This window comes from Microcebus murinus, chromosome 2, assembly GCF_040939455.1.
Source record: "Microcebus murinus isolate Inina chromosome 2, M.murinus_Inina_mat1.0, whole genome shotgun sequence".
Taxonomy (NCBI): Eukaryota; Metazoa; Chordata; class Mammalia; order Primates; family Cheirogaleidae; genus Microcebus; species Microcebus murinus.
The window spans coordinates 106,113,960-106,138,478 of NC_134105.1; the positions used below are offsets into that span (position 1 = coordinate 106,113,960).

The 24,519-nt window shown below is 51.8% G+C and overlaps 1 protein-coding gene across 2 annotated transcripts in view; it reads left to right on the forward strand.

The window, feature by feature from the left end:
• The window catches only part of KIRREL1 (kirre like nephrin family adhesion molecule 1), a 105,022-nt gene that overhangs the window by 53,571 nt on the left and 26,932 nt on the right, over window positions 1–24,519 (forward strand). The gene's annotated exons all lie outside the window — the stretch shown is intronic.

The following is a 24,519-nucleotide window of genomic DNA, read 5'->3' on the forward strand; positions in this document are numbered from 1 at the left end:
CGTAGTCTGACAGCGGTCGAGAAAGTCGGTTTTCCATGAGAGGAACTGTCCAGGTGAAAGGACCGCTTGTGCTAGTTTGACCCATTCTCCGGGGAGCAGGTAGCCGCCCCCCGAGGCTGCCTCTAGGAGGGAGTAGGTAAAGGGTGCATTGGGCCCATACGTCCTAACGGCAGAGTTTAATTCTTTTAAAGTCTTAAGTTTTAGTCTGCGGAACTCAGTGAGCTCTGCAGTGGGCCCCGGGACTGCCTCCTCTGGGGGGTCATCACTTTCACTTTCCCTTTCTCTCCCTTCCATATCCTCATTATCTGAATCTTGGGGCGGGGACTGGCTCGAAGAAGGGGCGGTGAGGTCTCCTCGCCTATTAGACCCGGTAACTACCGGGAATGCTAGGGCTTTATGGGAGGATTTTAAGGATTTTTTATTTAAGGTGGCATATGATTGGGCGGTCTCATGACGTGGGTGGCTAATGAAAACCAAATCTTTAAGCGGTATCTTGGAGGGAGGACAAGTCACTGGAAAGCTGGGCAAACTCTTTTTGAAGTTGTAAAACATCTCTTAATTGTGTAACCCTTTGACTTAAGTCTTTTTTGGTACGCAAAAGTAAGGGCATCGTAAGGGGAGGCATTAATGAAGGCGCGCAAAGCTGAGGCGCGTAAGGAGGAGGTCTATGGGGTGCCGCGGCAAGAGGCGGGCATTCGGGATTGTGATATCGGGCTGCTTCCTCCTCGAGGGTTGGTTCTCCTGCGGTGTCGAGGGACTCTCGGAGGGGTTGTTTTTTGAATACCGGGTAATTGAATGCATGAGGGGCTGTACCCTCGGGCAAGGGAGGATAGAGGGTCTTGGTGTCTGGCCTACTAATCGGGAGCTCGTCTCTAGATGTCTGGAGCTCAGCTGAGGGGTCCTGAGGGGGCATATTAATACAAACTGAGGGGCAAGGGGAAGGACATGTTGGTCTCTTGAAATTATTAGGAGAAGCTGGCCCTTCGGCCGTCTTTAAAGACGTTCTCGAAGCAGACCGCGACACGGGTCAGAGGCAGAATTCTGCTACTGAGAGCAGCTGCTTTTTATTGGGGTCTGAATCTGCCCCTTCAACAATATCTCTGATTAGTCCCCAGTACGAAAAAAACAGATACAGGGACGGCATCTGGGCCCTGATTTAGAAGTAAATCGTTTAAATCTCTACCTACTTTTTGCCATTTGTGTGGGTGAATCTCAGGTCCACCAATAATAAACCAAGGACAAGCACGATCAATGAACACAAAAAACTTTACTAAGTCTTTTTTCTTAACTTTAATTTCTCTCTCTCTGAGTGAGGCCTTAAGATCCTTGATAAAAATGGCCTCTTTAGACAATGAATGGCCCATCTCGATGGGATGACAATGTAAAAAATCTACTCACCAGACCGTCGATTCTCTGAGCGGCAGAAAGGAGGTCTCTCTAGGGGTTTCTCGGCCGAGGAGCTTGCTGCGGCGTCATCCGACAAAGGTCCGTACCTCGAGCCCCACATTGGGCGCCACTTGTCCCGACCCTCGGGACCTTCTGTTACTCTCGGGGGTCAAGGGGGACCTTGCCTGAAAGAGATGGGCGAGAGAAAGGAACGAGACCAAGCAAAGGGTTGTCAAGGTCTACTTTACTTGGATTTTTAGTAGGTTTTATATACAGAAACAAGGAAGTAGAAACAGAAAAATAGAGTGGGGGGTTGATGAGGCTTGGGTGTGGGCTAATCAGCCCCAAATCAGCATCCCAATGGCACCGGAAGCTGTTTGTGATGGATCACTCAACCCCAACCTGGCAGGGGGTTGGGAACAATTGCAGGTAGCATGCCCTGGAGCAAGCACTTCATGGAATGCATTCTTCTCGGAACTATAGCTGGGGGGCTGGGTGCTATTTTCGTCTTAGGCTATTTTCTGGGGGCGAGGCCCATGCGTAGGCCCATGCGTAGGACATGTGGAGGGTCTTAGTCTCCAACAGTCCACTACCAGCCATCACTGCCAGCCACCCGGTTAGTGCAGACTCAGCAGGCTAAGGCTCGGTCCCCAACAAGATTGCCCTCACTTCGGACACCAGCCTCACGTGCAGGAGTCCCCAGGCCACCTGCACTTCTGACCAGCTGGCTACCACTTCAGGGATTCCCACACCCCCTTGGGTTTGATAATTTGATGGAATGGCTTGTAGAACTCAGGAAAGTGCTATACTTAAAAGTTTTATTATACAGGATACACATCAGGACCAACCAAATGAAAAGACACACGGGGCGAGGTCTCAGAGGGTCCCCAGGCGTAGAGCTTCCATACCCTCTACCTGTGGAATCAAGACGTATCGCTCTTTGGGCACATCTATGTGTTTACAGCCAGGAAGCTCCCATGATTCTAGGTGTCCAGAGTTTTTATTGAGGTTTTTTTTAATTGAATCATCTGCCATGTGATTCAGTCTCCTCCCTCCCTCCCCTCCCTGGAGATCAGCAGACCAGGCTGATGTCACGTGGCTCAGAGCCCCAGCCCTCTAACCACAGGGTTCGACTTGCCTGCACAGTCAGCCCCGGTCCGGTCCGGAGTCACCTCATTGGCATAAACCCACGTGTGGTCCAAGGGTCTACCATGAATAACAAAAACACACTTATTACTTGGGAAATTCCAAGGGGTTAGAACCTCCATCCTGGGAACTGGACAACTAGACAAATTCTTTTCTACAGGACAAGAGCCTTGAAGGAATCAGAACTTGGGCTTTTCCTCTGAATGAAATCAGAAGCCATCGGTAGGTTTTTTGTTTTTTTTTTCTTGAGACAGAGTCTCGCTTTGTTGCCCAGGCTAGAGTGCCATGCCGTCAGCCTAGCTCACAGCAACCTCAAACTCCTGGGCTCAAGCAATCCTCCTGCCTCAGCCTCCCAAGTAGCTGGGACTACAGGCATGCACCACCATGCCTGGCTAATTTTTTCTATATATATGTTAGTTGGCCAATTAATTTCTTTCTATTTATAGTAGAGACGGGGTCTCGCTCTTGCTCAGGCTGGTTTTGAACTCCTGACCTCAAGCAATCCACCTGCCTCGGCCTCCCAGAGTGCTAGGATTACAGGCGTGAGCCACTGTGCCCGGCCCTTCGGTAGGTTTTGAGCAGAGGAATGACATGGTATAATTTCTGTTTTAACAGAATTGCCCTGGATTTATGTCAAGAATAGAGTGTGCGAGGAGAGGGTGGGAGCGGGGAGACCCACTAGACGGTCACTGCAGTGATCCAGGCACAAGATGCTGGCTTGGGCACCAGTGGCTCACCTAGAAGCCATGCACAGTGATCCACCTCTAGAATTATTTGGAAATTAGAACTAGTGGAACTTGCTGATGGATTAGATAAAGGATGAGAAGGAAAGAGGTTTTAAGGATGATGTCGAACCTTTGTCCTGCAGACTGAGAGGAATGAAGTTGTCATTCATGGAGAAGATCGGTTTGGGAGTGGAAGATTAGGAGCTCACTTTTGGACATATTAAGTATGAGATGGCAGTGAGACACCAGAGCGGAGATGTTAAATAAGCAGTTTGGCAGATGCCATTAGAGCTGGAGGGAGAGATCTGAGCTGGGATAAAACATCGAAGTGGAAAGGGTGTTTAAAATGGGGCGGCTGAATGAATTCACCCCAGGAGTGAACAGAGAGAGAAGGGGGCGAGTGAGGACCGTGGGAATGTCGCCAGCCCAACAGGGAGAGGAGGGGCCATCACAGCAAGCTGGGGAGAGGGCCAGGGAGGGAGAAGAAAACCAAAAGAGTGTGGGATCCTGCGAGACCTGCGAGTAAGGTCTTTGAGGAGGCCGTGATCAGCTGTAACAAGTGCTGCTGCTCCATAAGACAGGATGAGGACTCACGTTGGATTTAGCAACTTGTGGGTCACCGGTGACCCAGCAAAAAAAGAAAACTCTGGTGTTAGTTCACGAGAGAGGGGGAGGGGAAGGACCGAGCACTTTTGCTATGGAGGAGAGCAGAGGATGGCGGCCGGGGGTGTGTAGCTGGGCATGGGGTCAAGAGCTGGGCTTTTTAAACAGGGAGCAAATGCAGCTCATTTGTATGTGACGCCTGTGGAAACAGCAGTTTGCGAAACCGGGGATGTTTGGTCATGAGGAGAGGAGACTCTGGGGGCATGCCATAACTCTCCTCACATGCTTAAAGGAGTGTCATACGGAAGAGAATTAAATTCATTTTATGTGACTCCAGAGAGAAGAACTAGGACCAGTGGTTAGGAGCTACAAAGAGAAGGATTGTAGTGCAGCCTAAAAAAGAATTTTGTGCGTCCGTTTGTGTCCTCCTTCAGGAAGTCCGTGTCGAATGCCCCCGGGCGTGACCGCACTGGCCCAGGCACCCGGGACGGTTGTGGTGAAGACACAGCCCTCTCGGGCTAGCGGCGGAGAGCGACACGCACAATTGCCGTGCCCCGTGGAAAGTGCTGACGCTGGCCCGTGTCCGCCTGGGGTGGGGAGTGGAGGTTCAGGGAGAGGTCAGGCTGGGCGGAGTAGCCGTAATCGTTGGCTGAGGATATGCCACCTTCTGATAACTGAGAGCCTATTTGGCCTAAATAAATGAGGCTTAAAAAGGCACTTGAACCTCAGTTATCAGGCACGTTTTCTGGATGGCTAGGCCATGTAGATACAGCCCTCGTAAAAATGATGTCTGCTAGATGGGTGGTGCTTTATCACTTACAGGGCACCTCTAATCCTCACCACAGCCCTGCCAGGATCGTTCTGTTGTCCCTGTTTTATAGTCGGGTTGACGGAGGCTCAGAGCGGTGAGCCTTGGCTAAGGTCACGCCATTATTATAAAGATGGAGCTGGGGCCAGGACCGAGTTCCTGAGTTTCTGGTCCAGTGAACACACCCTCCCAGAACTGTGAAATGCTGACTATGATTTACCCTCTCCCTGCTCTGACCCAGGCGTGAGAGTGCACTGGGGCTGAGGTTTGGGTCTCAGGCAAAGCATGTCCTGTCCTCTGCCCCTTTCTTGGAGCTTTCCCCGGTTTGTTTTCCAGCAGAAGAGTCTGCTCCTTTGTGAGGCCGGACAGTTTCCTGTCTTCTGCCTGCGACTTTCTCCTCTTCTCCTCCCCTCTGGCCCCAGCTTTGCCCTTTTAACCTTGCGTCACATTCTCTTACTTTAAGAAGGTCTCTGGAATTCAAGAGTGGCCTGAAACTGTGGGATTCCCTGTAATTCCTGAGCCTTAGTCCTGGGGGCCCCTCTGATGTTGGTGAGACACATTGAGTCCAAAAGATTAAAGGGGGTTAGATAAATAAAGACTGTAAATAAGAAGGATGGAAGGAAGAAGGATAGGACAAGAATAATAATTGTAATTAAAACTTACCTTGGGCTTACTACCAAGTTTCCCCGAAAATAAGACAGGGTCTTATATTTATTTTTCCTCAAGAAGACACCCTAGGGCTGATTTTCAGGGGATGTGTTATTTTCCCCTCAAAGTCTCAGCTTGCACCACGCACACGATGGCCGGGACCTGACAGGGGGAGCCGACCTTGTTGGTGGGGCTGCCCGCACCTTTCCGGTCACCTCTGGGATAGTAGCTGTCACGATGGGGCAGATGAGAAGGGCTGCTCGTCTTCTTTACCGCTCCATGATGAAATGCATGGGTTGTGCAGATGAGCTGCGTAGCCACGCCCATCACTAGGTCTTATTTTCGGGGTAGGGCTTCTATTGTGCAAATGCTTAGAAATCCTGCTAGGGCTTATTTTATGGGTAGGTCTTATTTTCGGGGAAACACGGTATCTATGAGGAAATACTAATGTTACCTCCATTTTACAAATGAGGAAACCGAGGCACAGAGAAGTAAAGCAAGTTGCTCCATGCTGAATAAATAGCAGAGCTGGCTGCCGAGGGGAGCCAGCCAGGGTTAGCTGCGGTGTCCTGCTGCCTCCCTCAAGAAAGAAAAGGAGGAGAGAAACAGGACTAGGAGAGGCTTTTATTCAGCATGATTTTTTTGGGCCTTCAGTGTGCCGAAGCTATGGGGGAGGAAATAGATCTAGCCCCCGCCCTCAGTGAACTCACAGCTACAGAATCACAGAGCTTCAAAGTGGGAAGAGACCTTGGAGATGTCGTCCAAATTGGGACACAGGGAGGTGAAGTGAAACACCTACGAAGGAAAAGGGAACACACACCTCTGCACACGCACAAAAATAGCATGAAACGTACAAGTCAGCAGTTCAAGGCCGGCCCTCAACCACCGCCGTGGAGCACCTGTTATGGTAAATACGGGCTCTGTGCTGGGTGCTGCCGAGGTAGTGAGGCAGAGTCCTTGCCCTCCAGCTGGAGGGGAGGTTACCGGGATAGAAAATAGGGTGACATTGACCAAGAATGAGCAAAGTGTTCAACGTGCTTGAGAGAGAAATGGGCAGTCCAGTTTGGTCGCAGTCACGCCCACTTCTGAGAGAGAAATGAGGTGGAGATGTTAAGGGATGGAGCACAAACTAAGCTCAGAAATGTCAGGAGAAGCAGTTAAGGTGGGACTTACAGGAAATGCTTCCTGGAAGAAGGGGCATCTGGGTTATGCTAAAGATGAAGAAAACTTGGATTAGCAAGTGAGGATGCAGAATGAATAGACACTCGTAGAAGAAGATTTAGGAGGCAGAAAAGGAAGAGGGAATTAACTTCTGGGTTCAGTTCAAGTCTACCAGTGTTAGTTCAGAGTCTACTAAGAGCCGGACATCCTTGGTAAAGATAAAGATGAATTTTAGAAACACAGGGTCTCTTAGCCAGGTGTGATGGCGCATGCCTGTAGTCCTCGCTGCTCAGGAGGCTGAGACAGGAGAATGGCTTGAGCCCAGGACTCTGAGGTTGCTGTGAGCTGTGATCATGCCACTGCACTCTAGCCTGGGCAACAGAGCAAGACCCATCTCTAAGAAACAAAAGAAATAAAACGAAAACTGAAACATTGCACCTGTCCTCAAGGAGCTCAGCTCAGTACCTCACAGAGTTATAGGATGCACACGTACTGTGGGAGTTCAGGTGAGGCCTTGGCCCAGACCAAGGCTCTGGGGGCACTAAGCCTGAACCGTGTGTTGAAGGATGAAGAACAGTGAGCCAGCGACAGGAGAGGGGAAAATCCTAAGGCAGGTCACTGAGGTAGGACGCTGTTCGGTATGTGCAGAGACCTCTGGCAGTCTGGGATTTCTCCCAGGTAAAGTGCACGCTGGAGAGAGCAGAGGAGGATACTAAAGAGGTAAGTAGCAGCTAGGTTGAGCAGCGCCTAACCTAATTTGAACTTCATCTGAAGTCAGTGGGGAGCCATTGGCGGGTTTTACACAGGGCAGTGATATCATTAGATTTGTGTTTTCGAAGGATCATTCTGGCAACTGTGTGGAGAATGGATTTAAGGGGAGCGAGCTGGAGGCAGGGGAACCAATTAGGAAGTTATTGCAATAGTCCAGGGGAGCAATGACAAAGATCTCCACCAGGATAGCAGGGGTAGAGAGGAAGGGATAGATCCAGACCCACTGAAGAGGGATACTCGGTAGTACTTGCTACAAGGTAAGAAAGAGCAAAGTGTCTGGGATGAGTCCCAGGTTTAAATGAGGTTGGGAGGTAACGGGGTTGGTCGGCAGAAAGACCAAGGAAATGAAGCTGAAAATACCCTGTCACAGGCAGCTGCAACCCCCTAGTGAAGGAGGGAGGATCATCAGAGCCGGACTCCACAAATTCTGTGCACTGAGGTGGTTGCAAGTGATGGTGAGCAAATTCCTGGGGATCCCTGGGTGAGGACCGAGGCCTTGGCAGTTTTTCAGGTTTCAAGCCAAAAATCATTGTCTGGAGGTGGGAACTGGGGAGAGAGGGTATGTATGTGTGCATGCACACGGACGTGTGAGATGTGGTTGGCGTGTATCTACAACATTTGGCCAGGAATTCCTGGGTTCCAGGGTCTACTGCACCCCTGAAGTCCCAGGCAGCAGTATTGCCCACACTGGCAGCCTCCTAGTGTGAACAGAGGATCAGTCCAATTCCTTTCACCTCAGAGTTCTGCAAGGGGTCAAGAAAATCAGACAGAGGACTCGAAGGCCAACAGAAATACAGGAGAATGTTGCCCATTGATGCCAGAAGTCACTTGGTCTGAGGAGCCACTGAGCACTGCAATGCAGTGTTCGGTGTTCAGGGGACCTTTTTGGTGACAGGGAACCTGGGAGGGATGGGGAAGGGGAGAAGCCCAGAGGGACCAAAGCTATGCTGGCTTTGCCATTGACCAGCTCTGTGACTTCAAGGGATTCACTTCACCTCTCTGGGCCTTGGGTTGTTTTTTTTTATCTTCAACATAAAAGGATGGGATTAGATCATCTTGTGTACGTTTCTTCCAAATCTAAAATTCCATGGTTCTGAAGAATGGCATTAGATATCTGCTCTCAAGTTTGATACTTCTCTGGTCTCACTATCCATATTTTTCCAAAATCCTATTTCTTCTGGATTCTGTTTTTCTTTTTTTTTTGAGACAGAGTCTCGCTTTGTTGCCCAGGCTAGAGTGAGTGCCGTGGCGTCAGCCTAGCTCACAGCAACCTCAAACTCCTGGGCTCAAGCAATCCTCCTGCCTCAGCCTCCCGAGTAGCTGGGACTACAGGCATGCACCACCATGCCCAGCTCATTTTTTTCTATATATATTAGTTGACCAATTGATTTCTTTCTATTGATAGTAGAGACGGGGTCTCGCTCTTGCTCAGGCTGGTTTTGAACTCCTGACCTTGAGCAATCCGCCCGCCTTGGCCTCCCAGAGTGCTAGGATTACAGGCCTCTTCTGGATTCTTGAATACTTGAGAGCAGGAAGTCCTTTGTGTCTTCCTCCCCTTTCTCCTGCTCTAGCATAGACCTTACTGGGGAAAAAGAACTATCTGCCCACTGTTGCTGAGAACAAAGGCCCCCTCCTCATACTTCCAGCATCGGCTAAATGGAATCCGCTGTTCTGATGGTGGGTGTGGCCAGGGGAGGCCAAGGGGCCCAGGGGCAGCCCCGACAAGGTTTGCTCACACTCAGCACCTTCTCTGTCCTCACACTCAGCACCTTCTCTGTCCGTCTGCCTCTGTGCCTTGCTCATGCTTTCCTGCTGCCTGGAAGGGCTTCCTCTCCTTCCTGTGGCCTTTCCTGAAGCAAGGGGAGACACAAGAACTCTGACTCCCAGCTCCTACTTCCAGCTCTTATCATCTATAGTGACACACGATGAATACCTAAAGATGAGAGTTGGTATTACTGAAATAATAGCAGTGGCTACTATGTGGTATATACATAGCATGTAAGTTATATACTATGGGTATCTCATTTAATCCTCACAATTGTCCGCACTACCAACGACCAGCAGGTAGCCACGACAACACCACTAGAGTAACTTCTGGTGATCTCCTTTTTGGAGGGACACAGCGAATGGCCACCCACTTTCTCCCCCACCCCCTTTCCTTTCTCCTAACTCATTGTCCTCGCCTGCTTACTCTTTTCCTGGGAAGGATGTAAGAGTAATTTTTCTAAAATCTTCCCTTCAGTAGATCCCCATCATCCGCAGGATAAAGCCCACAGTCCTTAGAATGACCTTGGATGGCCTCCAGGCCACTCATCACTGACCTGCCTCCCTACCACCTTAACCTTCCTCCCCAGGATTCCCCTTAAATGCCCTCACCTGCTGTCTGGTTACTTGAACTGAAATGGCTCCCCATTCCCCTTAGCGTCCACATTCTCCCAATTATTAAATCCTGTTGATCCTACCCCCTTCACATATTTCATATCCATTCCATTTCTCTTTATCCACTGTCTTAGTTTTATATCCTTATAATTTCTCTCCAGAAGCAGTGCAGCAGCTCCCTGCTGTACCCGTCCTCTCCCCAGCCACAGGCAGAGTATTCTGTCTAATCACTTCTCTTAACCACTGTGATAAAATCCAAACTCCTGATCCGGCATCTAAAACTCAGTCTGATCTGGATCGAGCCTACCTCCCTTGCCCCATCTTTCTTCCCTCTCTCTCTCGAACTCTGGCTAATCAGAACTGCTTGCAGATTAGCACATTCCACAAAACATCCATGCCTCCAACACTTCACCGACATTTATCTTCTGCTAGAGGTATTCCCCCACCCCCACTTCCCTTATATGCTTTGTGAACACTTCGTATATTTCAAATCTTAGTCTAAGCGATATCCCCTCTGCGAAGCCTTCCTGACCTGTGTCATTACACCTATGACCACATTTATGGGTGGGAGTCTGTGCTCACGGGAAATCCCTTGAGAGCAGGAGGCATGTGGGATTCTACTTCCTATCTCCGTGCCCCTGCGCGGCGCCTGCCACATAAGTAAGGTACATGCACATTAAGTATGGAGGGGATGAATGAATGAATGGTATTCAAGACGTGGCACAGTCTGGTCCCAGTCGACCTGTCCTTTCTTATCATACATAAACAATAAAGATGCAGCATCTTACCGTTGCCAGGCACAAGTAGCTTGCAAGTGTATTTAAGGGGATTATCACTTTTAATCCTCACCACCCTGCCTCCCACTAATGCCCAGTGACTCAGCCATGCCGGACTCTTCCCAACGCACCACACTCCTCTGCCCCGTCCTCCCTGTTCATTGTGCCCAGAGTCCCTTGACTCCACGTCTGCTGGCTCAAGGCTTAATTTTGCCCCTCGCACAGACTCTTGGTCAGATTCACTCTCTTCTCTTTTCCCACCATTGGAATGAATCACTTCTCCCTTAAACACCAAAGCTGAAGATGGACTGGAGCCTTATATTTAACTAAAGCTATTTATTATACCTACCTCAAGGGCAAGGCTATGCGGTATTAATCCCCTTATCTCCATGCTCAGCATAAACCCTGCCGCATAGTAGGTCCCCAGTACTTGTTCGCTGATTAGAATGGAGCAGAGTTGAACTGACTCGAGCGTTCAGGTTTCAAAGTTCTTCCAGTTGTTGCTGGAGCCACACAGGCTGGAAGAGAACCGAGAAAGGGGTGGGAGTGGATTGGAACCGAGGGTGAGCGAGGGCAGAGCCAGACGGGAGACTGCTTCAGCGTGGCAGGGACTCGTTCGTAGAAGTTATATAAACAAGATCTCTTGCCAACAAGTTGCCTGTGGATATTTATGGAAGCGTCATTATTACTGTTATTTAATTTTTGATTATCCCAAACAGCATGCTGAGCTTTGAGTAAGGTGCCGATAGCCAGCCTGAGCTGGTGCCAGGAACTCGTCAGGACACTTTCTCCAAGTGGTTCTCAGAGCCCACTTTTCTGTCCTCAGAGAACCCACGCCGTCTTGAGAGCTGGGCGGCATCTTCCAGAGCTTCTCTCCAGCCACTCCCTTTGCAGGTGGGGACGTGGGGCTGGAGGGGGTGCTGGCTCACCCCCAGTCTCCCTGGTGCCCAGTCGTAAGTGGCAGGGCTGGAGCGCAAACCCAGTTCTTCAGATTTCCAGCTAGCTCGCGTGTTCTTTGCCACTCTCTCTACTAAAGTCTGCCGCTGCCAAATTGTCCATTAGAATTCCTCATAGTCTGTCTTCCTCAATTCTGTTCAATTCAACAAATATTTATTTTACCGAGTATCTACTCCTGCAGAGAGACCTGTGCTGGGAGATGTTGAAACAATAGAGCAGTGGGGAGGATGGCGGTTCCTGATCTTGACAAGTTTTCCGCCTGCACTGTGGGTGGAGAAGACTTGACTTTATTCGGCACTTCACCGAGCATCTTCAGGCGTGTTTCTGCAGGCTTTCTTGCTGTCCCCTTTCCTGGGCCTTCCCCAGCCACTGTTTTACCATGGATGAAACCGGGGCTCATAGAGGCTGAGCAGGCACTTGATCGAACCTCATCCCCAAGCACTTGCGACTCTGCTGCCTGCCTTCCCCTCTGAATGAATGAGAACGAACAGGCTAGGGGTGGCCTAGCCCATCGCTGGCCCAGCTGATGAAGATGGGAGCAAGGAAAGAGACTGGACTGAGGAGGTGGGGGGTCTCCCAAGCCTCACCTTTGCTGTCATCACAGCAGCTCGGCAGCACCACTCTCTGTGGTCCCTCTGGCCCCCTCTACTCCCTTCTGGAAGAAGCACAGCTTATGTCCTTTACTTTTGTAGCTCTGACAGAGCTGGGAATCTACGAGATATAAGCTGGTAGGACTGGGGGACCTGAACAGGAGGCATCTTTGTTGAGAGACTAGGGAGAAGTCTGCCTCTAGCCTCAGTTCCACCAACCCCATAGGCAAGAGCCATAGCCCCCCCCTTCCTGTGCCCTGGCTGTCCAAGCACCGTCTCGGGAATGCCAACATGCCGTTAATTTGTGTGCCTTGCAAATACTTTATTGGCATCTCGTGGTGTTGAAAGTCATGTAATTATGAGCAGAATTTATATGTCGCCAGGGCTGCCTGGGCTCTCTCACTGCATCTCCTTCCAGGCACTGCAAATATTGAAGGCTGGCTTAGAAAAGAATCAAACGTACCCGCCTTTACATCTATGCACCCTGTAGATAAGGTTGTAATTGAAAATTGGTTTGTCTGTTCCCCATGCCTAATTGCAAGCCGCCTACACGGCCAACGGAGCCCACGGACAGGAGCCCAGCACCCTAAAGGAAGGCCTGGGGTTCGGGTCCCAGATGGGATGGCAGTGGCTTTGGCAGCTTTACCTCTTCCGCATCCACCACCTGAGGCCTCCTGGTTGCTTACTGGGGGGAGCAGGCACTGGTGTTTGCAGGCGGGACTCCTCTCCCCGCCACCCCCCTCCATGACTGGGGCTTCTCCAGCGAGGACAGGATGCAGCTCTCACCGCCTGCTTCCTCCCTTCTGCCCTGCCAGGGACATGCTCCCCCCACCCCATCCTGCCCACTCCTTTCCTTCCAGCCCAGATGGGCAGAGCCCTTCCCTGTTTGTCAACACGGTTCCCTTTTACACCTCTGGGCCTGCCTGGGGGCCACTCGCCTTCCTCCCGTGCACTCATTCCCCATCCTGCTCTGTACCCTTCCCTCCCAGGAAGCCCCTGCAATAGTGATGACAGATTTTCTGCCCTTGTATCACCCTCCTCAGGTCTCGCCTCTCCCATTAGGCTGGAGCCTCCTCCACCCTCTGCAATTCCTCCTTGCAGGCCAGGACAAGGTTTGCACCTGGGGAGGTGCTCAGCAGTGGCCTGGGACGGGGGAGAGGGTCACAGGCTCTACCCACCTTCTGCCAGGGACCCCTGAAGGGGGATCATCATGAGGGGGGGAGGCAGGGTCCGGTCGACTGCCTTGCCTGGGTCGGGCCCTGGTATTTGATTCAAGGCCCCAGGCAGAAGAAGAGCACTCAGGACCTGCCCCAGGTGGGCACCCATGCCTCCACCCTCTCTTGGCCCTGGTCACATGTCACTGCTGTCACATTTGGCTCCAACAATAATTCCCCTGCCGGAGAGCAGGAGGAAGAATTCATTTTCCAGCTCCAGCCGGGCGGCTGTGAAATATGATTTCTAAAGTGTTAATAATGCATCACGTTTAGATAGCACTTTACATCTTCCAGAGCAGCTGGCTGGGCAGGGGGGCTGACAGCCTGGGCTTGGGACTGTGGGGCTGACTCCAGGTTTCATTTCTGGACCTCTCATGTGGAACATGTGCCTACTCCTTGGTGCCTTAGTTTCTCTTTCTGAAACACGGAAGGAATCATTCAGTCTTGGCCTCCTGCCAGGGTGTGGGAGGGCCTCCCTTGCCACTCTCCCATCTCCTTCCTCCTATCCTGCATTTCTCCTTTATTCATCTTCTCCTAGAAAGACCCCAGCATTCCGTCGTTCATTCATCAAACCCTAATTAAGTGTCTAGTGTGTGCCAGGGCCTGGGGGGCAGAGATGCCACTGCCTGTTGGGGTTCTTGGGGGTTGATGGGGTAAAGGTGTGAGTGCCCTACCTCCAGCACTGTGGGCTAAACCAAAGGCAGCTGAAGGTTGATACCTCCACTCGCTTTCTTTGGGGATTGGGGGGAATGTGGGATGTTCGCTGCAGGCTGCCAGGGCTTCCAGGGGATCCCAGAAAGGACTCCCTGCCTTGTCTTTATTTGTCTGCTCAGAGCCACTAAGCCTTTAAGGCCCCTGACCTTCTAGGAGAGGAATCTTTCTCATCCCTCCCACCACAGCTCCTGTGCCTCCACGTGTGTAGGGTCAGTACCCCCCTCTTTTCATTCCTCCCCATCGCTCCAAAGGCTTGGGAAATCTTTCTCCATTTCCCAGCCTACACCCACAGCTGCTCCTTCCAGGAAGCCCTCCTGGGGTGACCTGAGGGAAAGACAAGATGCGTAATGGTTATGATGGGTTACCCCAGCTTTTCCCGTTGCTCTCACCCAAAAGACATCTGCCCTTGACACGCAGGGGTATGGCTGCCCTCCTTGCAGCGGTCGGTCCCCTGAAAAGTATATGGAAGTTCTGCTTTTGTAAATAAAATCACACTAATTTTTATGAGACCTGGATTTCTGGTTTCCAGGAGTCCTGCTTCTGCCACCAAACTGTGTCTGCAATGTCTTTGGACCTCGGTGTCCTCATCTGAAAAATGAGGCCGTTGAAAAGGTGGTCACCAGGGGCTTTTTCTAACCTTCTTTGATGACACTGCTACTTCAAACAGTTCCTTGGTGAATTATTGGGTAAAGAGAAGAAGCCCTTTGATAAGCGTGTAATTGCCTTCCAGTTGATTGATTTCTCAGGGCGAGTTGGGGGGATGTGTTTTTCTGGAGGGGGCTTGGCCATGCTCTGTAACGTCTTCCTAGATTGCTTGCATCTTCAGCCGCAGAGTGGAAGCTCCCGGAGGGCCAGGCCTGGGGTTCTGTAATCCTGTTTGCACTTTGTCCTGCACCACTGTCTGGACGCTAACTCAAAGCTCTGTGGTGCTGGGGGCGCGGAAGACAGACGCCTCCTCCCTGCCCTCAGCCCCGCTGACTCTTCTCACTTCCTAGGAAGACAATTCCTCACCAAGTTTTCCCAACGGGCTGCGCTGCCGCTGCTGTTCAGCTGACACCATAGCTGACGAGTTATTAAAAATCCTTCATTATTATTCTGCACCGTCTCTCTCCCTCCTCCCTCCCTGCCCTGCCCCAGGCTTCTAAGGCCCATGGCTGTCACTGAGAAATGCCTGGAGGCCCCTAGCCAAAAGCTGAGGCAGGCTTTTCCACCCCCTCTCTCAAAGTGGCCCCCACAGATGTTGGCAGCTGGCCAGAGGCAGCGGGTCTCACCCAGGGCTGGGGATTCTGACACCTGGGTTCCTGGTCCTGCCTTCTGAGGGCGTGGGGAGCTAATGCAGGAGCTTTGGGGCTCCAAGGTCTTTATATCAAGAAATGGTTGGAAGCCAGGGAGGGATTTTCAGTCTCCCAGGGCTCTGGGGCAGGGAGACATCTCCTAGGTATGCATGTTCCAGACGACATCTGGGACCCGATGCTTCATCCCCTGGGGAAAGAGTGACAGGCTAACTCCATCATCCCACTCCCTGAACTGGGGGTCCAAACCCAGCTCATCCATCACACGTCCTGATAATCAGATTTGGCTGCGGCAAGAACAGAACATAATACTCAGCTTCTCTCCCCGGCGCCGCAGCCGACAGGTCCTGAGAGATGAGAGAGCCTTGCTCCTTGGGGACGTGAAGGGGGCGGGTAGGACCCGAGGGAGAGGTCCCCACTCCTCAGTCATGGGGCAGATAGGAAGAGTCCCCAGAGCGGCTCAGAGCTCTTTAGAGCGGCCTCTCCAACACAGCTTCCCATGGGCACCCTATAAAGTGCTCCTGCACCCCGTGTCTGGGCAAGAGATCTCAGGGTCAGGGCTGTAGGTGGGAAGATGTTTAGACCCTGCTCCTGAACTGGAGTCCATTGACTTACGCGCTGTCATTTTCTCTCTGCTCAAACTTGCCTCTTCGGATCTAATGCACTCTTACTTCTCTCCAGCCTCAGCTTCCTTTGTCCTGAGCCTCATGGCTATGGCCCAGCCACAAACCTATGCTCAGTCCTAGCTTCTTGCACCCAGCAGCCCCTGGGACAGCAGCTCTGGGTGGCTGGGTTTAGGGCAAGAGTAGGCATCCGCAATTAGCCTGAGAATTCAGGGACCAACATACCCACTTCAGTTTGGCCTCCAGGTTGAGTTAACATCTTCTGTTTAGTCTTTCATCATCCTACTCCCTAAATTGCGGGCTTAGACACTGGGGTAGGCAGGAAGGGTCAGGCTTGAAGCAGAGGTTCCTGTTAGGGTTTGGTTTATGTCCTCATTTGTTCAATAAGCGTTTGTTGATCACTTATGCTGTACCAGGTTCTGAGGGGACTTGAGATGCCCAGCCTTCAAGGAGCACATGTTCCAGCTAGGATTTGGGGTTACAGTGATTATTAGGGTTCGGTTTCGGTTGAAATTAGTGTTGGGTTGAGGTTGGGTGAAAGGGTTATTGTTTGGGGTTAGGGTTGAAGCAGGAATAAGGGTTAGATTATGTGTAACCATGCGGGTTGGTGTGAGGTTTCTGGGTAACTTTCTTCTTCCAGGGTCTGCTCCTTAATTCTCTCCTCCCGCTGCTTACCTAAGCTTGTCTGTGCTGTCTAAGGCTTCCCAGACTTACAGGAATCCTTTAATGACAGCCACCATCTGCCACCCTTCCTAGTGTTTGGCCCCTTCTCCTTTCCTCCTCTGCTCCTCCTCCACCTTGCCTAGTGGGGAGTCTGCCTCTCGCATTTCTGGGGGGTACTGATGGCTTCTGTCCTCTCACAGATCACATTTCGGGTCTCCAGCGCTTGCCCCCTCCTTCTCTTTCTCCCTGTCTGTAGTCACTAGGATGAACCATTTGCACCCAGTCCTGCCCTCCTTCCCCTCCACCACTGCCCCCCTCCCGCCAGCCCCAGGCTCTCACTTCTGCCTTCCACATGCCAGGGACCCTCTGTCTTCAGCAGTTCTCCCTGGCCCACCTCCTGCCTCCCTCCCAGTGCCTCCCTTCCTCCTGAGTTTCCCTTCATGCCTAACATTCCTATCACTCCCTCCCTCTTTCTCCTTTGATCACTCCCCAGGTCTGGCCAGAAGTCCCCCCCCCCTTATTTCAGTCTGCCCCTTCCTTCTCCATGAACTCAGAGAACACTCCCAACTCATCCCTCCAACTCACCTCCCCCAGGCTCTGGGGCCGGAGGAATTTCCTTTCATCTCCCCTCCTCAGTCACAGGGGGCAGATCCCTCAGAATTCCTGCCCTTCCTAGCACCCCAGCCAGGAGCAGGCGATTTTGTTAGGAAAAGTCATTTCCATGGAATAAGTTGCAGGAGTGGGGGCAAGGAAGTGTTTCTTCCTCCCTGGTTTTATTCCAGGGTGAAATAGCATGACTCCAGGATTGTCCCCAAGCCCAGAAATTAAGGGGTGGCCTGATGAAATACCAAAATTTCAGGAGTTGTTTAGGAAGAAAGTTCCAGAAGTATCTGAGCAAAGGTTAAACTGCTCCCATCCCCACCTTCCATTTTGGAGAATTCTGCACATAAACCCACTGAGGGCCGGGTTTCCAGAAGTCGTGCCTTGCCCCCTCCTCTGCCTCCCCCTTGCTCTTGGAGCCCCCTGTGCTCCCGTGAGAGCTAACTCCCCCATCCGTCCCTTGGTGGACTGTGAGCTTGATTGAGTCTGATATCGGGGAAGGCATAGCCTGCTAGTTGGAATGCACGGTGCCCTGTCCCCCTCACAGGGAGATAATCGAGGGGGAATATTGGCTCGTCTAGGAAACGAGGTGCTAAATTTGTTGTGAGATAGGTGTCACAAGCAATCAAAAGGAGCCTCTCTGCATCGAGGGCCCAGGCAGCTAAATGAGAAATCATTAGGTTATTGCAGAGACCAGGGACAACAGAGGCGGAGGAAAGAGAGACCCCCTCCCCATTCCCCTGGGTGGGTGGGGGGGGCAACACGGGGAGATTAAAAATGGAAGGGAGGAATCAGAGATGCAGAGAGAATGTGAGGAAGAGGCAGGCTGCTTTTCTCAAGGTTTCTCGTACACCTGGATGTCTGCATCCTCTTGCCAAGGGCCCACGTCAAGCTCCGCTCCAGGCAGCTTTTTGTGAGCACCTTCATCAGTCACATGCTTCTGGCTCCTCCTCCGGCATCTAGGCGGTCCTGAGGTCGTGCTGTACTGACACGGACAAAGAGACAAGTGAGCAGGGTTGAGTGTCCCCACATCAGCAGAATTTTTGGTGAGTGGACAGGTTGAGAAAGGCACATGTGTTAGGGCACAGGCCAGCGTGGCTGGTTTAGCTGGGATGGGCAAAGAAAACCAACACCTCCTTTACAACTCCTCTGGGAAGACTGCCTGGAGGAGGCAGATCTGAAGGATGTGCAGCAGGCTCTGGATGGGTGTAGGTCTTCTGGGAGATGGCAGAGTGCCTGTCACGTATACGAGGTTGCTCTCCCCTTCTGCCACATACTTGCCTTCTTCATGGAAATAAGAACCCAGAGTTTGCCCTGGGACTTACATGCTTTGGGGTCCCAAGAGCAGTCGTCAGTATGCACAGCCTTGAAGAGAAAGTTTTTTCGTGCACCCTCACCATGGACTTGCAGTTGGTCACCGCCACCATGTCCCCACCAGTGTCCTGTAAGCTTCTGAGAGTGGTAAGATGAATGGTTCTGTTTTCCCTGGGCCTCCTCTGCTCTTGGGGCACTTGGGTCCCACCTGACAAGCAAACTGGTCAGGCAGAATGGAAAAGATGAGGTGCAGACACAGAAAGACCAGAGTTCCCAGCCCCAGCGCCAGCGTCATCAACCCTGAAGTCTTCCGTCCCCTGTGCGGGCCTCTGCCTATCAAGTCCCGCCATATTGAGACTCTGCTCCTGCAGCTCTTAATTACGGAGCCTCCACTTCCAGGCTTCCTCAGCTCCCTGCAGCAAATTAACATTCCGTGCCCCTTGCACGTGTAGAATGAACCGAGTTAGATGGATCAATCCCGCAGCCGGTTGGAGCTGCTTTTACTTTACGCAGGATTGATCCAGATGACCCCAACTTGGGGCTTCTAGAAGAGCCTTTGTGGGAAATCTTTTTAATGGAGATTAATTGGAAAAGCCTAGCATGCCCTGGTTTTAGGCAGAAAGGGTCCCTAGTCTTCCTTTTGGTAGCTACATGCCAACACTTATACGTAGACATGTAGTGACACACACACGCTTACCTAGACAGGTGGGTACGAGCAAGGACACATGCTCCTGCCCCCAGACACAAAACGCACACACTCACACCACCACACGTGCCCTTATTCCTTCTGATCCTTCTCGAGCCTGTCCCCAGACCTCACCAGGTCGACACCCATGGCTCTGTGCAGCTTGGATAAGCCACAGCTTTCACTTTTGTTTTTCTGAGTCTCAACCTCTTTCTTTGTCTGTGTCTATTCTCCCTCAACAGCCCAGAAGTTTGTGGAGGGCAGAGACTGGGGAATGCCCAGAAAGAGAAAGTGTTACATTTTTAAAGACGTCTCATTTCGGTTCCAATTTCTTTATGTGCCTGAATCACAGCCACTTCCAACTGCTCACTGGACTTTTATGTCTCCGTGTCTCGGCTCATGCGGTTCCCTTTGTCTGAAATACCCTTCCCCCAGTTCCCTGGCTGTTGAAATCCTTCCCGTCTTCGAGGCTCAATGCAATTCTTGTCCATAGCTGTGTATTTATTGAATGTCTACTGGGTGCCAAGCCAGGCCTCCAGTGTCCAACCTGTATGGCTACACAAAGAGCCCAGAGCTAAGAAAAGGCTAACAAGATGTGAGTCTCAGCCCAAGGGAAGACCAGTTTGGAAGTGATATCTGAAAAAAAAAAAAATGCAATTTATTTGTTCATTCAACGAACATCCATTAAGATGTTCATTCCGCAAGCATCTATTGAGGCTGTGAGCTCCTTAGTGAAAAAAGAGCCCCGTGTCCATGCCCACAGCAGTGTTCAGATTGTACAGGTTCCCATGTCATTGTCCCCACCAGTTCTACCGTGATTTCATCTCACCAGCGTTGTTTACTACTGCATGGCACTGGTAGAGCTTTTCAGAACTTATTTGGCTGTTAACTCATTTGTCTCCCCTGACAGAATACGAGAGCAGGCAACTTCCCACTTACTCAGCGTGCCCGTCCCACCAAGCACAGCGTCTGGCTTTCAGGAGAGCTGTGCTCGACACACCAGCCAGCGTGAACCGTTTCTAGGATCTAAAAGGCCACACTTCCCCAACTTCACACCGCTGCCCATGCCCTCTGCCTTCCCGGAGCACCTCCCCTCCCCTCTCTCCCTGCTTGCCAGGATAGCTCCCACTCATCCGCCAGAGCTCGGTGCAGACATCGCTTCCACTAGGGTTCCTTCCTCGATCTCACTCAGGTACTTTCTGCCTTGTTGTCCCGTCACGGCTCTCGTCACACTGTATCACCTGGACACTTGGGTGTGTCCGTGAGACCTTAAACTGGGTGATGGCAGGACCGAGTCTGCTGTGTTCACCTTTGCATCCCAGGGTACAGGACAGTGCCTGGTATGTATTAGGTCCTCAATAAATATTTATTGGCCAGGCGCGGTGGCTCACGCTTGTAATCCTAGCACTCTGGGAGGCTGAGGTGGGAGGATCACATGAGCCTAGGAGTTCCAGACCAGCCTGAGCAAGAGCAAGATCCCATCTCTACTAAAAACAGAAAAAATCAGCCAGGCATGGTGGTGCACACATGTAGTTCCAGCCAGTCTGGAGGCTGAGGCAAGAGGATCGCTTGAGCCCCAGGACTCTGAGGTTGCAGTGAGCTATGATGATGCCACTGCACCCCAGCCAGGGCGACAGAGTGAGACCCTGTCTCCAAATACATAAATTAATAAACAAATAAATATTGATGACATGAATAAATGTATATTGAATTGAGTTGACTTTCTCTGGGAGGTGGTGTTTTATCCATTAATCATTAATGGAGATAACCAAACAACAAGCATTTATTGAGCACCTATAGTGTGTGGAAGATGCACAACTAAGATTACATCTGTTGCTTCAAGTTTATCATCTAATAGTCTGAAAAAGGAGCCAGATTAAAATGCAGCATAGTTACAGAATAACTGCAGGTCTAAATCAATACGATTATATTCAAGTCCCATCACTGTCCCTTTGAAGTTTTATGGTTCATTGCTGAGAGACAAAGGTCTTACTTACACCTTTGACTTTCATCCTAGACCATTTTTTTGACCTGTTCTTTCCCCTTCAGATGGCCCTGTTTAAAGAATTCCTTCTTTTGAACTTCAAGTCCACCTTGATCGAATTGTAATGGATTGATTATTTGACGGGTGTATGTCCAAAGTAAGAAGAAAATACATGAGTGTGTAAATAGAACCATAAAGCACCAGAGTTGAAAGGGGTCCTCGATGTTACCCAGAGCCCCCTGGAAGGTTGCTGCCAGGTGGTCACCCAGCCTTAGCTAGAAGACCTCCAGTGATGGGGAGCTCACTGCTATGTGCTATTGGGAAGTTCTCACGTAAATACAAAAATCTGCTCCCTGGGATCTGCAGTCACCGATGCCTGGCCTGAGGCTTGTGCGGAAGGCACAGTAATGGGTTCTGGGCTCACACCTGTGTTGTGGGCATGTCTAGTGCCTGCCAACTTAGCCCTTCTCAGAGGCACTAGCGGAGAGCCAGGTGCCCATGCCGGGAGCATTCGCCAGAGCCCCATGCCTTCCCGAGAGAGTTGCTCACCCGGCTCGCGGACTCAGAGAGTCCATCTGGAAGTGCTAGAGCAATCTGCGAAGTCATCTGTGATGATGGGTTCTGGTCCTGGACGGAGAATGATGACTAATGACCTGGACGTGCTGGTCATTTTTTTTAATAGCTTTTTAAATTATTTATTTATTTATTTTGAGACAGAGTCTCGCTTTGTTGCCCAGGCTAGAGTCAGTGCTGTGGTGTCAGCCTAGCTCACAGCAACCTCAAACTCCTGGGCTCAAGCAATCCTCCTGCCTCAGGCTCCCGATGCCTGTAGCTGGGACTACAGGCATGTGCCACCATGCCCGGCTGATTTTTTGTGTATATGTTGGTTGGCCAATTAATTTCTTTCTATTTATAGTAGAGGCAGGGTCTTGCTCTTGCTCAGGCTGCTTTAGAACTCCTGATCTCGAGCAATCCGCCTGTCTTGGCCTCCCAGAGTGCTAGGATTACAGGCGTGAGCCACCGTGCCCGGCCGGTTTTAAAAAATTTTGAGGTGTGCAATGGGAGGTAATGGGGGTGAGGTGAGGGGGTGTGGAGATGTAATGAAACTTGTTAAACTTAGAGACGGAGACGTGTCCTTAACGGTGGCTGCCTGGTATCAGAAGAACTGGATTTCCTTCTGGCTCTTTTGGTTTCAGGGTCAAGGAGAGAATGCCCTCCTCAGTGTTGCCCTGGCTCTTTCTGCATTTCTCAGAGTTGAGGCCGTTTATTCAGGAGACTGTTCCTAAAAGCCAAGCGGAGGGACTGGGGGCCAGCCTGCACTTCCTCCTGGGCCACGGGCCTGCTGGGGGACTCAGGTACCATTCTGGCTCCTCTCGGACTAGGACTATTCGAGGTAGTGGTTACTGCGATTGCTAATGCAGACAGAGGGAGGCTTTCGGAGCAGAACTTGCACTTCTCTTAATTATGGAGCCCGTAGGGAGGTGTTGTGCCCAGGGGGTGGCTTTCATGTAGGAGGAGGGAATGGGGTTAGACCCCAGGAAGAGTTGAGCTGTCTGCCCAGGGACAGATGGAGGGCAGGCCGTGAGGAGTGGCTGACTGACCTCCCTCCTCAGAAGGCAAGCCGAGGGCCCCGCAGGACTTGTGGGCCGAGGCCAGGAGCAGCGATGCCTGAGCCCACCCTCATACTGCCTCAGATACAGCCTGTCTCCTCCCCTTGCCTCTCCCTCCTCGGCTGGGCCTTTCAAAGCTCCCTTGCATTTCCCAAGGACTTCTTTTCTTGACCTAAAAGCTCAAGACCTTCAGGGGATGCCAGAGGGTGAGGGGTCATCCACCCTGACCTTCCTGCCCATCCACCTGCACGGCCCCTGCCCCTGCCGCCAACCCCGTCGGCCTTCTCCAGTGTCTTCTTGTTCCTCTGTCCTCCTTGTCTCCCTTCTCAGTTTCCCTCCCAGGTGGTCTCCTTATGTTTTTATCTTGTCATTTTCTATCCATCTTCCATCCTTCTCCATAACTCCCCTCTCAGTGCCCCTCTTCCCTCCCTTCCTTTGGTGAAGGAGGGTTTCCAGGTAGAGCCCCCTTCTGCCCCACCATCAGTGCAGGCGGAGTGGGCTTTGGGGTGCACCTGCTTCTCGTGGGGATGGGGGGGCTCGGTAAGCAGCAGTCTGGCTGGAAGGGGACGTGGAGACATGCCCAACCCAAATTCCTCCCTCCCTTGCTGGCCTTCAGCTTCTTCAAAATGAAAGGTGTTGGGTTGGTTGTCGCCACGGCCCTTCCTGCCCACCTGCACGTCCTCGTTCTAATGCAACTGTCTTCCCCTCTCCTCTATGCCTGGCTCCCCATTTCTTTCATACCGTAGTGTCCTGTAGTGCCTTCCTTCCTTGCCTGGCCTTAAAACAATCTTTTACGCCCTCTTGCTCCCTCTTCCCAGCATGAACTTTCTCTTTGTCTCCTTTGCTCTCTATTTTCAGTCCACAATTCTTTCTTGCCATCCTTTCCTCCCTTCTTGTTTTTTCTTTGCATGTCGAGGCATCTCCTCCAGTGTCCCGTGTCTCTGCTTCTCTCCCTTCCACTCTGCACTCTGGGCGCTGCTGGAGAGCCAGGCGCTGGGCCGCGCGCCCATCTGCTCCCTAGGCTGGAGGGAGATGCAGGGCCTGGGTGGGGTGGAGGGCAGAGGCTGTCCCTCTCCCGCCTCTCCACCCTGCTCCTTCCTCCACCTCTCCCAGGCTTCTCTGGCCCTGTCCTAGTTTCTGCTCTCTCCTCCTTGCCTTGTAGCCTCTGTCTCCTTTCTGAGCTAAGTCTTTGCCTGCCACCTGCCCCCTCTCTCCCCCCAGCCTCCGTCCCTTGCCCACTGATGCCAGATTGAGACTCATTTTTCCAGCAGAACCATCCACCAGCTCTGCCACCCCCTTTCTGCTCCCGCCTGTCGTACCTGCTGCAGCCAAGCCCACTGGGCTCACCATGCCATTGTCCTTCCCATAAAACATTCTCAGGGGCCTCTGCCAGGGCACATTTGCATAGAGCTGTTGCTTTAGGTCTGGCCCAGGTGCCACAGGCTGGAGGCCCATATGGGGCAGGTGGGAATGTTTCCAGCCATCCCTGCCAGCCTCTTCCACGTGAAGCTTGAAGTTTTGTGCGTGGGCCTGCGCTGGCAGGTCACTTCAGGGTCCCCAGCCCGCCTGCCCTCTTGTCTTTCATGTACCCACCAGGAACTTGTCGGAAGGGATGTGGGAGTTCCTTACAGGGACAATGAAGGACGGCCTCTCTCCTCCTATGCTGGACACCCACCTCCCTTGGGTCCTCTCGGTCTCTGTCTCAGTGTCACAAACCCTCAGACCTCCCACAGTGCCCCAGCCAGGGAGGGAACGGCAGGGCAGGCCCAGGCACACCAGTTCCCCTGCCCAGTCTGAGCATGACGGGACACGGGACTGAGTCCTCAGGAGTGTCCTCAAGGCTTGGCTGAGGGTCCAGGAGCGCAGGAGG